Source organism: Muscardinus avellanarius (genome assembly GCF_963383645.1).
Source record: "Muscardinus avellanarius genome assembly, chromosome: 13".
Lineage (NCBI taxonomy): Eukaryota > Metazoa > Chordata > Mammalia > Rodentia > Gliridae > Muscardinus > Muscardinus avellanarius.
The window spans coordinates 9,001,126-9,013,709 of record NC_137799.1 but is presented as its reverse complement, the minus strand read 5'-3'; positions in this window follow the sequence as shown (position 1 = coordinate 9,013,709).

Here is a 12,584-nt window from a genome sequence, read left to right as displayed (position 1 = left end):
TACTTAGGCTCTTCACAACTTAATGAGACCCTATTTCAAAAATAAAGGATTAAACTAGGCCTGGTAGTCCACACTTGTAAGTCCCAGTATGTGGGAGACTGAGACAGGAAGATAGCAAGCTTGAGGATAGCCTTGGCTACTTAATGAAGCCCTCTGCAACTTAGACCTTTTTGCAAAATAAGAAAAAATAGGGCTTTAGCTCAGAGGTAGAATGTTCCTGGATTCAATCCCCAGTACTGGAAAAAAAAAAGAAAAAGAAAAAGTAAATTCAAAAATATATTTATTTAATAATAAATTTTTTTATGGGACTGGGGATTGAACCCAGGGGCATTCTGCCTCTGAGCTATGCCCCCAGCCCTACTTTTATTTTGAAATGGGGTCTCACTACTTGCTGAGGCTGTCCTTGAACCTATAATCTTCCTGTGTCAGCTTCCCAAGTACTGGGTTACAGAGAGACACACAGTGCCTGACAATATGAATTGTTTGTGTATGTGAGGTACTAGGGCTTTTTCTACTCTCAGACCTATTTCATACTTTATTTGGAAACAGGGTCTCACTAGTTGTTGAGAGCCTCACTAAGTAGCTGAGGCTGGCTTCGAACCTGTGCGACCCTCCTGTCTCAGCCTCCCAAGTGCTGAGTGTGTGCCACCGTGCCAGGCTATAAGTTATTTTTAATCCGAGCACGATGATACCTGCTTGAAATCCCAGTACTTGGGAGGCTAAGACAGGAGGATCGTAAGTTCGCAGCCAGCATACGCTACTTAGTGAGGCCCTCTGCAACTTAACCCTGTTTCAAAAATAAAGAATAAAAATGATGTTGGGGGTGTATCTTGGAGGTAGAATGCCCCTGGGTTCAATTCTCCTGAACCCAGAAAATTAGTCTGTGACTTCTTGATCTCCAAAATGGCAGTCCTTAGCCAGGCATGGTAGTTCACGCTTGGAATCCCAGCATTGGGGAGGCTGAGACAGGAGGCTCACGGTTTGTGGACAGCCTCAGCTACTTGGTGAGGCCCTTTGCAACTCAGTGAGACCCTATTTCAAAATAAAGAATAAAATTTTTAAAAAGGGCTAGGGGTGTAGTTAGGTAGAATGCCCTTGGGCTCTATCCCATCTAACACACACACACACACACACACACACACACACACACACACACACACACACAATGTCTATCCTTCATTAAAAAAAAAAAAATTTAAGTGCTTGGGCAGGTGTGGTGGCACACACCTGTAATCCCAGTACTTGGAAGGCTAAGGAAGATTGCAGGTTCAAGCCAAGTCTCAGCAGCTTACTGAGATTCTGCACAACTTAGTGAGACCCTGTTTCAAAATAAAAAATAAAAAGGACTGAGGTGTAAATCAGAGATAGAATGCCCCTGGGTTCAGTCTCCAGTACCACACATACACAAAAAAGAATTTAATTTCCTTAAAAACATTATAGCCAGGCGTGGTGGCGCACGCTTGTAATCCCAGCATTCAGGAGGCTGACACAGGAGGATCGCAGTTCGCGGACACCTCAGCTACTACTTAAGCCCTTTGCAACTCAGTGAGACCCTGTTTCAAAATTAAAAATTTTTTAAATTGGCCGGGCGTGGTGGCGCACGCTTGTAATCCCCACGCTTGGGAGGCTGAGACAGGAGGATCGCACAGGTTCGAAGCCAGCCTCGGCTACTTAGTGAGGCTTTCAGCAACTTAGTGAGACCCTGTTTCCAAATAAAATATAAAAAAGGTCTGGGAGTATAGCCTGGAGGTAGAAAGCCTCTGGGTTTCACCCCCAGTACCACACAAAAATAAAATGAAATAAAAAATAAAAAATAAATAAAAAGGGCTGGGGGTGTAGCTCAGAGGTAGAATGCCCCTGGATTCCATTCCCATTACCACAAAAAATATAAAAGTGACAAGTCAGCGGGCGTGGTGGTGCACACTTGTAATCCCAGCATTCGGGAGGTGGAGACTGGAGGATGGTGGTTCGAGGACAACCTCAGCTACTTAGTGAGGCCCTTTGCAACTCAATGAGACCCTGTTTCAAAGAATAAAAAGACTAAAAACTAGGGCTGGGGGTGTCGCTTGAAGGTAGAATGCCCCCGGGTTCCATCCCCAGTACTCCAAAAAAATTTTAAAAATCAATGGAAGGCTGGGCATGGTGGTGCACACTTGTCATCCCAGCGCTTGGGAGGCGGGGACGGGAGGATCGCACAGGTTCGAAGCCAGCCTCGCTGGCTTAAGAGACCCTGTTTCCAAATTAAAAATATAAAAATATGTCTGGGAGTGTAGCCCAGAGGTAGAAGGGTTCCATTCCCAGTACCACCAAAAAAAAAAAAAAAAAGGCAGACTGGGTGCTTTAGGTTGCGTTGACCACACGCTTCCAGGGCAGACAGACTACAGACAAGGCCTGGCCAAGATGACTCCAGTCTTCTGAGAGCAAAACACACACACACACACACACACACACACACACACACACACACACCAAGATCCACGGATGCCGAAGTCCCTTCTACAAGCACTGAGCTACATCCCAGCCCTTTTCGTTTGTATTTGATGCAGGTCCTCACTAAGCTGCCCAGGCTGTGCCAGCCTTGCCCAGGACCTGCAGTTACAGGTGTGCTACCACATCCCGCAGGGGGCAGGGATGCGTGCCATTTTATTGTTTAGTAGTTTTCTATTTTCTTTCTTTTTGTTTTATTTTATTTTTGGGGGGACAGTACTGGGGATGAAACCCAGGGGCATTCTACTTCCAAGCTACACCCCCTGCCCTATTATTTATTCTTTATTTTGAAACAGGATCTCACTAAGTTGCAGAGAGCCTCACTAAGTAGCTGAGGCTATCCTCAAACCTGTGATCTTCCTGTCTCAGCCTCCCGAATGCTAGGATTACAAGCGCGCCACCACGCCCAGCATTTAGTTTCCATTGGGTATTTTCCATTGGACCTTTGGGCTATTTCCAATTTTTTGGTTATTATTTTTAAAAAGCACCACTGCTATAAACATTTGCAAACAAAATGTGGAGTGGAATTGCTGGGCCCTGTGGTCGGTTTGACTATGTTAGAAGCTGCCAGGCTCTTCCCAAGCAGGCGTGCCGTTCTGCCTTCCCACCAGCAATGGGGAGCCTTCTAGTGGTTCCACACTTGCATGTGCTATTATGAATAAAACTACTTACATATCTTTTTTCATGGTACTAGAGGTGGAATCCAGGGGTACTGTACCTCTGAGCTACACCTCCAGCCCTTCTGGACTGCACCCTCAGCCCTATTATTGTGTGTGTGTGTGTGTGTGTGTGTGTGTGTGTGTGTGTGTGTGAGAGAGAGAGAGAGAGAGACAGACAGACAGACAGACAGGCAGACAGACGGACTGGGGATTGAACGTAGAGGCATTCTACCTCCAAGCTACACCCCCATTTTATTTTATTTATTTATTTTGTCTCTCTATTTGCCGAGGCTGTGCTTTAACCTGCAATGCTCCTGTCTCAGCCTCCCAAGTACTAGGATTACAAGCGTGCGCCACCACACCCAGATCATTTTTTATTTTGAAACAGGATCTTAAGTTGTTCAGGGTCTTACTAAGTTGCTGAGGCCGGCCTTGAACCTGCTATCCTCCCATCTCAATCTCCCAAGTAGTAGAATTACAGGCATGCACCACCACGCCGGGCTCACTCTTTTCTTTTTCTTTGTGTGTGTGGTACTGGGAATCAAACCCAGGGGTGTTCCACCTCTGAGCTACAGCTACACCCTCAGTCCTGTGTGTTGTTTTGTTCTGTTTTGAAGTGGGGTCTTGCTAAGTTGCTGAGGCTGGCCTCAAACCTGTGATCCTCCTGTCTCAGCCTTCCAAGTACTGGGATCACCAGGCTGCTCTCATGAGCATCTTTACCAACCTTTCCTTCTCTTGCCTCTCCATTTCATAGATGGTACAGCGCCCTGGGTTCAGTCCCTGGTCACACACACACACACACACACACACACACACACACACACACACACACACGGTGGTGGAGGTGAGTTACCTACAGTGGAGGTGGAGGGGGGTTGGTGATGGTGACGTGGAGACCAGGCAGGTGATGAGGCTGGGGACAAAGATGGCGGAACTGAACAGACCCTGCCTACCTGAACAGAAGTCCTCACAGGAGGGCACCTGAGAGGTGGATCTCTGTGGCGGTGAGCACCTGCGGACTGCAGGCGATTGCGACTTCCCACTCAACTGCGCCCTGTGTCTGAGAGGAGCCGCTCTCCTCCAAGGCCCAGGAGCAGGACCTTAGGCTCGGGCACACAGTAGGTGTCTAATGCCTGGGCCAGCTGTTCTGCTTGGTACTCCAGGCCACAGCCGGCTGACCCCACCTCTGCTCGGGCCACCTACACTCAGCCACCCGCAGAAGGCGGGCCTCGTCCTGATGAGTCTTCCCGCTGGACTCTCCAGCCTCTACACACACCCCGGCAATGGCCCCGAGGACGGCCCAGCCCCAGCCTAGACTGAGAGGTGGTAAACGTGTGGCCAGGGACTATGTCTCTGCGGCTTAAAACGCCACCTTGGCCTCCTCCTTCCACTGTAATCCCAATGCCAGGAGCCAGGGCGGATGGGGGATGAGTGCCAGGGAGCTTAGTTCAAATTCTGGCTGCGCTACCCACGGCCTGCGAGGCCTGGAGGAGTCACTCAGCCTCCCTACAGCTCAGTTTATTCACCTATAAAATGGACATCCTGGTGCCGCTTCCCCGTGGGGTGGTTGTAAGGATGAAAAGAGATGACTAAGTATAGCACTTGGAACTGGGGGTGGCGGAGTAAGCACTCAATCCACGTTACCATTGTTGCTGGGAAAGCGTGGGGGAGCCCTAGGGAGGCCAGGGTGAGCCCCGGGGTGCCTCGTAAAGGGACACGAGCCTGGTAAGCATTCTCTGTACCCCTATTTCCCAGCTGCTCCCTCAGCAATCCCTTCCCACACCACCTTCTGATTGCTACCAGCACCCACCTACAGTGCCAGTGCACCCACATACTCTTTGTCCAGCCCCTTCGTCTCTCTCGGAACCTTCCGGTCAGTAAGTCCTTCAGAGGAGCGAGAGCCAGCCCCTGCAGGAGCCCAGGCCAACACTATCAGGAGCAGGACCGTGGAGGAGAGGGGCAGCAGAAGCTTCGCTCTACCCAGCCCCGGGTGGAAACCGCCGTGCCCACTGGTGCCCGTTACCACCATGGTCTTTCCACTCCTGGCCCCAGATTAACTTTCAGATAAATCCTCGCTTCTGCAGAGCTGAGGGCCTTACCGCCCTCCAGCGGCCACGGGAAGAACTGCACCTGGCGCATGAGACCCTCTGCTGCCTCCCAGTGGCCGTGGGTGGGATTGCAAGATCGCAGCCGGCAAACTGCTGCAGACTAGTGGCCATTATGGAACTAGCATCTCCTGGGCCTGGCGGAGGGCTCAGTCTCACTAGCTGAGATGGGACGCTGCCTTTGCTGCCTGTGCCCCAGCAGGTCCACTCTGCCTCTGGTCCCCGTCGGAGCAGAGGCTGATTGGTTACTACGGCACAGACTCTCGTCTTGCCTCTGGACAAAGCAAGCTTTGCAGGCGGTGAGGCAGGAACCTTCCTGTTTGCACTGGGTTCCGCTCCTCTCCCTCCGACCTCACTGACCACACCCAGGGCGCAGATTGCGGGCTCAGACTGCTTCTCAAATGCTGCTCAGATGACCCCAGGTGAGGCTCACTGAAAGACGAGAGGGTCTGGTGTGCACTGAGGGAACATCTGCAGAGGCTTCTACGAGGCCTTGATGGTAGCGGGGAAGAGCAGGGGACAAGAGGGGTGTCTAAGGGGCGGGGACAGCACGTGCAGGGTGGGCAGTCTCGTGACACTGCCTCCCCGTGTCCTCAGGGGATTCCCTGCTTTAGCTGGTACATGGATTGTAGCCCTGCTGCCACAATAGCTGACTAGAGGGGAAAGCATGGGGATAGTCAGCCATTTGCTGGACCCTGGTCATTGGCAAAATAATGCCACCCCCAAAGACGTCTGCGTTCTAGTCCCTAAACTTGATTATATGGCAAAGGGCAATTAAGGTTGAAGTTGGAATGTTGCTAATAAACTGACCTTAAAATAGATTCACCTCAGTTATTTGGATGAGCCTAATATAACCACAAGGGCCCTTAAAAGTGGGAGATACATGGTGGCACACGCCTGAAATCCCAGTACTTGAGAGGCTGAGACGGGAAGGTCATAGGTTTGAGGCCAGTCTCAGCAACTTAGCGAGGTCTTTGGCAACCTCGCAAGACCCTGTTTAAAAAAAAAAAACATAGGGCTTGGGCTGTAGCTCAGACGTAGAATGCCCCTGGGTTCATAAAACGCCCCTGGGTTCAATCTCCAGAACCAAAAAGAAAAGAAGAAAACGGAGAGGGTGACCAAAAAAAGAACCAGACAGATGGCTTGCTGCCTGAGGTTGTGGACTTGAAGACAGAAGACTCTCTGAGCCCCGGGAAAGGCAAAACAGAATCTCCTCCGGGCCTTCCTGGAGCCGCGTTACGATGTCGATACTTTGACTTGGGCTCAGTGAGACCCATTTCAGACTTCTTGAACTCCAAACTTGTAAGCTCAGAACTGCAGCCCAGGGTAGAGAAGGGCTTAAGAGATTTGTGAGTGTGGCTTGTCCGATGAAGAAAATCCCAGTAATATCCACTGAAAACCCACAGAATTAAGGAAGTCAGAGCCAGACGTGGTAGCGTGCGCTTGTAATCCCAGCATTTGGGAGGCTGAGGCAGGAGGATCACAGTTTGAGACCAGCCTCAGCTACTTAGTGAGGCCCTTTGCAACTCAGTGAAACCCTGTTTCAAAATAAAAAATAAAAAGTAGGGCTGTGAGGCTGGGCACGGTGGCCCACGCTTGTAATCCCGGCATTCGAGAGGCAGATACTGGAGGATCATGGTTCATAGCCAGCCTCAGCTACTTAGTGAGGCTCTGTTTCAAAATAAAGAATAAAAAATTAGGGCTGGGGATGTCGCTCAGAGGTAGAATGCCCCTGGGTTCCATCCCCAGTACTGCAAAAAAAAAAAAATTACACTGGCAAAACACCAGCTGTGACTGGACAGAGATAGAACAAAATGGAGGGAGGGAGGCCTCAGGGACCCCACACTTGCTTCTGCTCTCCAGACAACTGATTCCCCTTTTTAAATTCTATGTATTAATTTACTCATTATTCTTATAGTAGTGGGGATTAAACCCAGGGGCATTCTACCTCTGAACTACACCCCCATCCCTAATTTATTTTTTCTAATTTTTTTTTTTTTTTTTTTTTTTTTTGGTACTGGGGTTCCTGGAAGCCCTTCTACCTCCGGGCTACACTCCCAGACCTATTTTTACATTTTTATTTGGAAACAGGGTCTCCTAAGCCAGCGCGCGCGGCTGGCTTCGAACCTGTGCGATCCTCCTGTCTCTGCCTCCCAAGCGCGGGGATGACAAGCGTGCGCCACCACGCCTGGCTATTTTTTCTAATTTTGAAGCTAGGCCCGGTGGCACATGCTTGTAACCCCAGCACTTGGGAGGCTGAGACAGGAGGATCGCACAGGTTCGAAGCCAGCCTCAGCTACTTAGACTCTCAGCAACTTAGTGAGACCCTGTTTCCAAATAAAATATAAAATAGGTCTGGGAGTATAGTCCAGAGGTAGAAAGCCTCTGGGTTCCACCCCCAGTACCACCAAAAAAAAAAAAAATCTGGTATCACTAAATTGTGCGGCGCCTCACTAAATTGCCTAGACTGGGCCAGGAATCTGCGAGCATCCTGTCTCAGCCTCCCAAGTACTGGGATTACAGGCATGTGCCATCACGCCTGGCCATTTTCTTCCTCCTCCTCCTTCTCTATCTTTTTTTTTTTTTTTTTTCTCAAAAAATGACCCTGGAGCCCAGGGTCATTCTACCTTTGAGCTACACCTCCAGACCTATTTTTTATTCTGTGTGTGTGTGTGTGTGTGTGTGTGTGTGTGTGTGGTGCTGGGTATGGAACCCAGGGGCTTTCTACCTCCCAGCTCTACTCCCAGCCCTATATTTTATTCTTTATTTTGAAACAGGGTCTCACTAAGGTGCTGAGAGCTTCACTGTAGCTAAGGCTGGCTTCGAACCTGTGCAATCATCCTGTCTCAGCCTCCCGAGTGCTGGGATTACAAGCGTGCGCCACCACACCCAGGTTATTCTACCTCCGGGCTACACTCCAAGACATATATATAATTTTTTTTAATTTGAAAACAGGGTCTCTTAAGCCAGCACAGCTGGCTTCAAACCTGTGCAATCCTCCTGTCTCCACCCCCCAAACGTGGGGATTGAAAGTGGAAGTCCGGTGCATGCCGGGCGTGGGGGCGCACGCTTGTAATCCCCGCACTTGGGAGGCAGAGACAGGAGGATTGCGCAGGTTCGAAGCCAGCCGCGCGCGCTGGCTTAGGAGACCCTGTTTCCAAATAAAAATGTAAAAATAGGTCTGGGAGTGTAGCCCAGAGGTAGAAGGGCTTCCAGGAACCCCAGTACCACCACCAAAAAAAAAGAAAGAAAGTGGAAGTCCGGTGCAGAAAAAAACCAAGGCCAGCTGTCGGAGATAAGCAAGCAAGCAAGCAAGCAAAAGCTGTATTAAGACAGCCCAGTTCCCTTTTATATCAGGCAGCTGGGGATTTTTTGAAAATAGGAGGGGGCTTCCGCTCGCAGCGGAAGATCGCACAAAGTAGGGGGTGTTTACTGATTGGGTGGTTCATCCAGTGAGTGTGTTATCAGGGGACTGGTTGTTGGGCATCCCCTGGCCCCCTTTGGCTGGCTATGAGGTAGCCAGCACAATTTGGAAGAGAAGCTGAGAGGCGCATCTTTGGTGTGACTGGGTTGCCTACCCTAACAGGGATTACAAGCGTGTGCCACCACGCCCGGCTCTTCCCCTCTTCTTAATGACAAAACACCTCCACGGTGGAGTTGGTAATTCGAAAATCGCTTGACAAGTAAGTGCCAAGTGAAAAATTGTCCAAGAGGAAATCTCATCAGTGCTCTGGGGAAAGCCCATTGAAACACTCCTACCTGCACAGGGACGGCCCTGAATGCCCTAAATGAGGAATCGCCTCTTGAAATAATACTCATCAAACACTCGTAAATGTGCTTCTGCCCCTGATATTCAAATGATCTCTATTCTCACTTGCTGAAAGATTTGTTTTGTGTTTGCTGATTTTTATACTGGGTTCCAGGCCATGGACCCGTGGTTGCCCTGTTCAGACTGAAGGCCTTTTTTTTTTTTTTTTTTTGGTGGGTCGGGGGGATGGAACCCAGGGGCATTCGACCTCCAATCTACACCCCCTGCCCTATTTTGTATTCTTTATTTTGAAACAGGGTCTAAGTTGCGGAGGGCCTCTGTAAGTAGCTGAGGCTGTCTGCGAACCTGATCCTCCCGTCTCAGCCTCCCTAATGCTGGGATTACACGCGTGCGCCACCACGCCCGGCTGTGGTCCATTTTCTTTACTCTTCTCAAACTTTAAGTACTGTAGTCCTAGTATTTGAGAGGCTGTGCCAGGAGGGTCGCAGGTTCGAGGCCCGAGCTGGATAACTTGGTGAGTAGTGAGTCCCTGCTTCAAAATAAAAAATGGGCAGGGCGTGGTGGCACACGCTTGTAATCCTAGTATTTGGGAGGCTGAGACAAGAGGATGGCAGGTTCGAGGACAACCTCGGCAAGCATTGAGACTCATCAGCCTGATGAGACTGTTTCAAAATAAAAATAAGAATTGAGGGTGTAGCTCGGAGGCAGACACATCCCCCACACACCCCACTTTAAGTACGGCTCAAGAAGGCCATGGTGGTGGCTGATGTCCTGAACTGAAGCCTGCTAAAGGACAGGACCCAGCCACCCGAGACGCCAGCAAGTTCAGCGCCCAGCGCCGGCGTGCGCCTGCGCCTGCGCCACGCCCACCATTCCCAGGATCCTCGGCGGCCGGGTCGCTACAGGTCCCCGAGGCCCCTCGCCTGGATTCTGGCGGATACGAACGACGTGTCACCAAAAAAAAGTGATGGATAATAGATCCTGGGAGTACGGTGAGGAAGTGCGGGTCACAAGCCTGGCGATGGGGATTAAAAGGCTCTGCCGGGAACGGAGCCCGGAGACTTCCGGAAATGGAGCCCCGTGGGCGGGGCCAGCGCGCGGCCGGAAGTGACGCGCTCCGTGTGCGACGCCTCGCTCGACCGCCGCCCGGCCCGTGTGTCTGCGGCTACGGTGGCGCGCTCCCGCCCGGAGTTTCCTTGGAGCCGGCAGCGCCTTTCTCGCCCCCTTTCTGCTCGGGGCCTAACGGAGAGGAGCTGTGGCCAGACGGACGGAGTGCGAGGCCCGGCTGGCAGGCCGGGGCGGACGCCGCAGCTCGCACGGGGCCTCCGAGGGGAGGCTGGAGAAGGCTCCGGGGGGCCAGCGTCAGAGAAGCCCCGGGAGCGGGGCCGCCCGGCGCCCAGGGGCTGCTGAAGGCGGTGGCGCGCGCTGGAGGAGGATTGATGTGGGGAGCGATTTGCGAGTTTCTGGTTCCAGTTTGCTATTGCTGCAGTGTGGCCGGGACCAGCCCTTAGCAATTTAGCGAGGCCCTCAGCAACTTAGGGATATCCAAAGTAAAAAATAAAATAGGGCTGGGAAGAGCTTGAGAACCCCAGGTCTGGAAGGCTTCTGAGACGCCAGAGTAGAAGTGGGCTCCTGGGAAGGAAAAGCGGACCTCTCCAGGGGCCCCTTTATTGTCTCTTTCCAGCCCTTCTTGAAGTAGCAGGAATGCTTGAAATCCCAAGACAGTCTGAGGACAGGTTCCGCTCAGTAGGATTAAGTCCTGGAGGATAGGGGAATTCACGTTCTGAAAGCCTAGATTGTTGTTCAAGCTGTGGGGTACCAGCCGAGTCTCTTAACCTGTGTTTCTCCATGGCTGGACAAAGAAGCATTAACTACTTTGTTTACGTGTAAGAATTGTAATCAAATTTTAAAGCACTTCAATGCTGTACAGAGCCAGGTGCGTATAAAGTCTTAACCACCAAGGCCTGTGCCGTTCTCTAGATCAAGGGCTTCGGAATTTGGTCTTGCACTTGAAGAGTGAAGAGTAATTTCACATCCAGCATTTTTGTTGTCTTCACCCAAAGACCTGGGAAAGCAGGTTGGATGGATATCAGCCTCTCCCTGCTACAGATAAGGTACAGCCAGGCGCGTGGTAGCGCACGCTTGTAATCCTAGTACTTGGGAGGCTGAGACAGGAAGATCGCAGATTCTAGGCCAGCCTCAGCTTAGACCGTTTCAAAACAGAGAATAAAAAAGAGGGCTAGAGGTATAGCTCAGAGGTTAGACTGCCCCTAGGTTCAATCCCTAATTCCGCAAAAAAGAATGATAAGGTACAGTGGGGCTAGATACAGCTTAGTTATGGAAGGTCTATGTAAAGGCCAGTCCAGATCTTTTTCCTTCTTTTATTCAGATATGTCACATGCCACAATATTCATATGATACTTATATAAAGTGTACAACTTAATGAGTTTTAGTATTTTCAGAGTTGTACGACCATAACTCCTGTTTAGTTCCAGAATATTTCCATTATCTGGAAAAGAAACCCCATGTGCATTAGCAGTAACTCCCCATTCTGCCTTCCTTGAAAGTCCCTGACGACTGTTCACTTACTTTCTGTCCCCATGATGTCTCCTAGGACATTTCAAATAAATGGAGTCATACAATATGTGACCTTTTGTGTGTGGCCTGTATCACTCAGCAACTTAGCAAGGTCCTCCACAATTTAATTAGAGCCTATTTCAAATTTCCCTGGCACCACAAAATAATGCTGGGTTTGATAGCACACACACCTGTAGACACAGTACTTGGGAGGCTGAGACAGAAGGAATGAAAGTTTGAGGACAGCATTAGCAAGTAGTGAGAGTCTCATCAACCTAGGGTGACCCTATTTAAAATAAAATAAAGCCGGGCGTGGTGGCGCACGCTTGTAATCCCCGCACTTGGGAGGCTGAGATAGGAGGATCGCGCAGGTTCGAAGCCAGCCTCAGCTGGCTTAAGAGACCCTGTCTCCAAATAAAATATAAAATAGGTCTGGGAATGTAGCCCAGAGATAGAGGGCCCTGGGTTCCATCCCCAGTACCACACACACACAAAATTAAAAATATAAAATAAAAATAAAGTGGGACTGGCAGTATAGCTTGGAGGTAGAATGCCCCTGGATTCAATTCCCAGTACCAAAATTAAAAAATAACAAAGGAGCCAGGTGTGGTAGTACACGCTTGTAACCCCAGTACTTGAGAGGCTGAGACAGGAGGATCGCAGGTTTGTGGCTAGCCTCAGCTACTTAGTGAGGCCCTGTTTCAAATTAAAGAATAAAACAGGGCTGGGGTATAGCTTAGAGGTAGAATGTTCCTGGGTTTAATCCCCAGGACCACAAAAAATAAAAATTAAAAAACAAGGATTGAGGATGTAGCTCAGAGGTAGAGTGGCCCTAGATTCAATCCCCAATACCCCCCCCCCACACACACACACACAGAGCAGCAGCAGCAGCAGCTGGAGTTTAATTTAAAGAATGTTCTTTGATATATTGAGTTAGTTTTTGTATATGGTGTAAACTAGGTGTCCAACTTTATTCTTGTGCATATA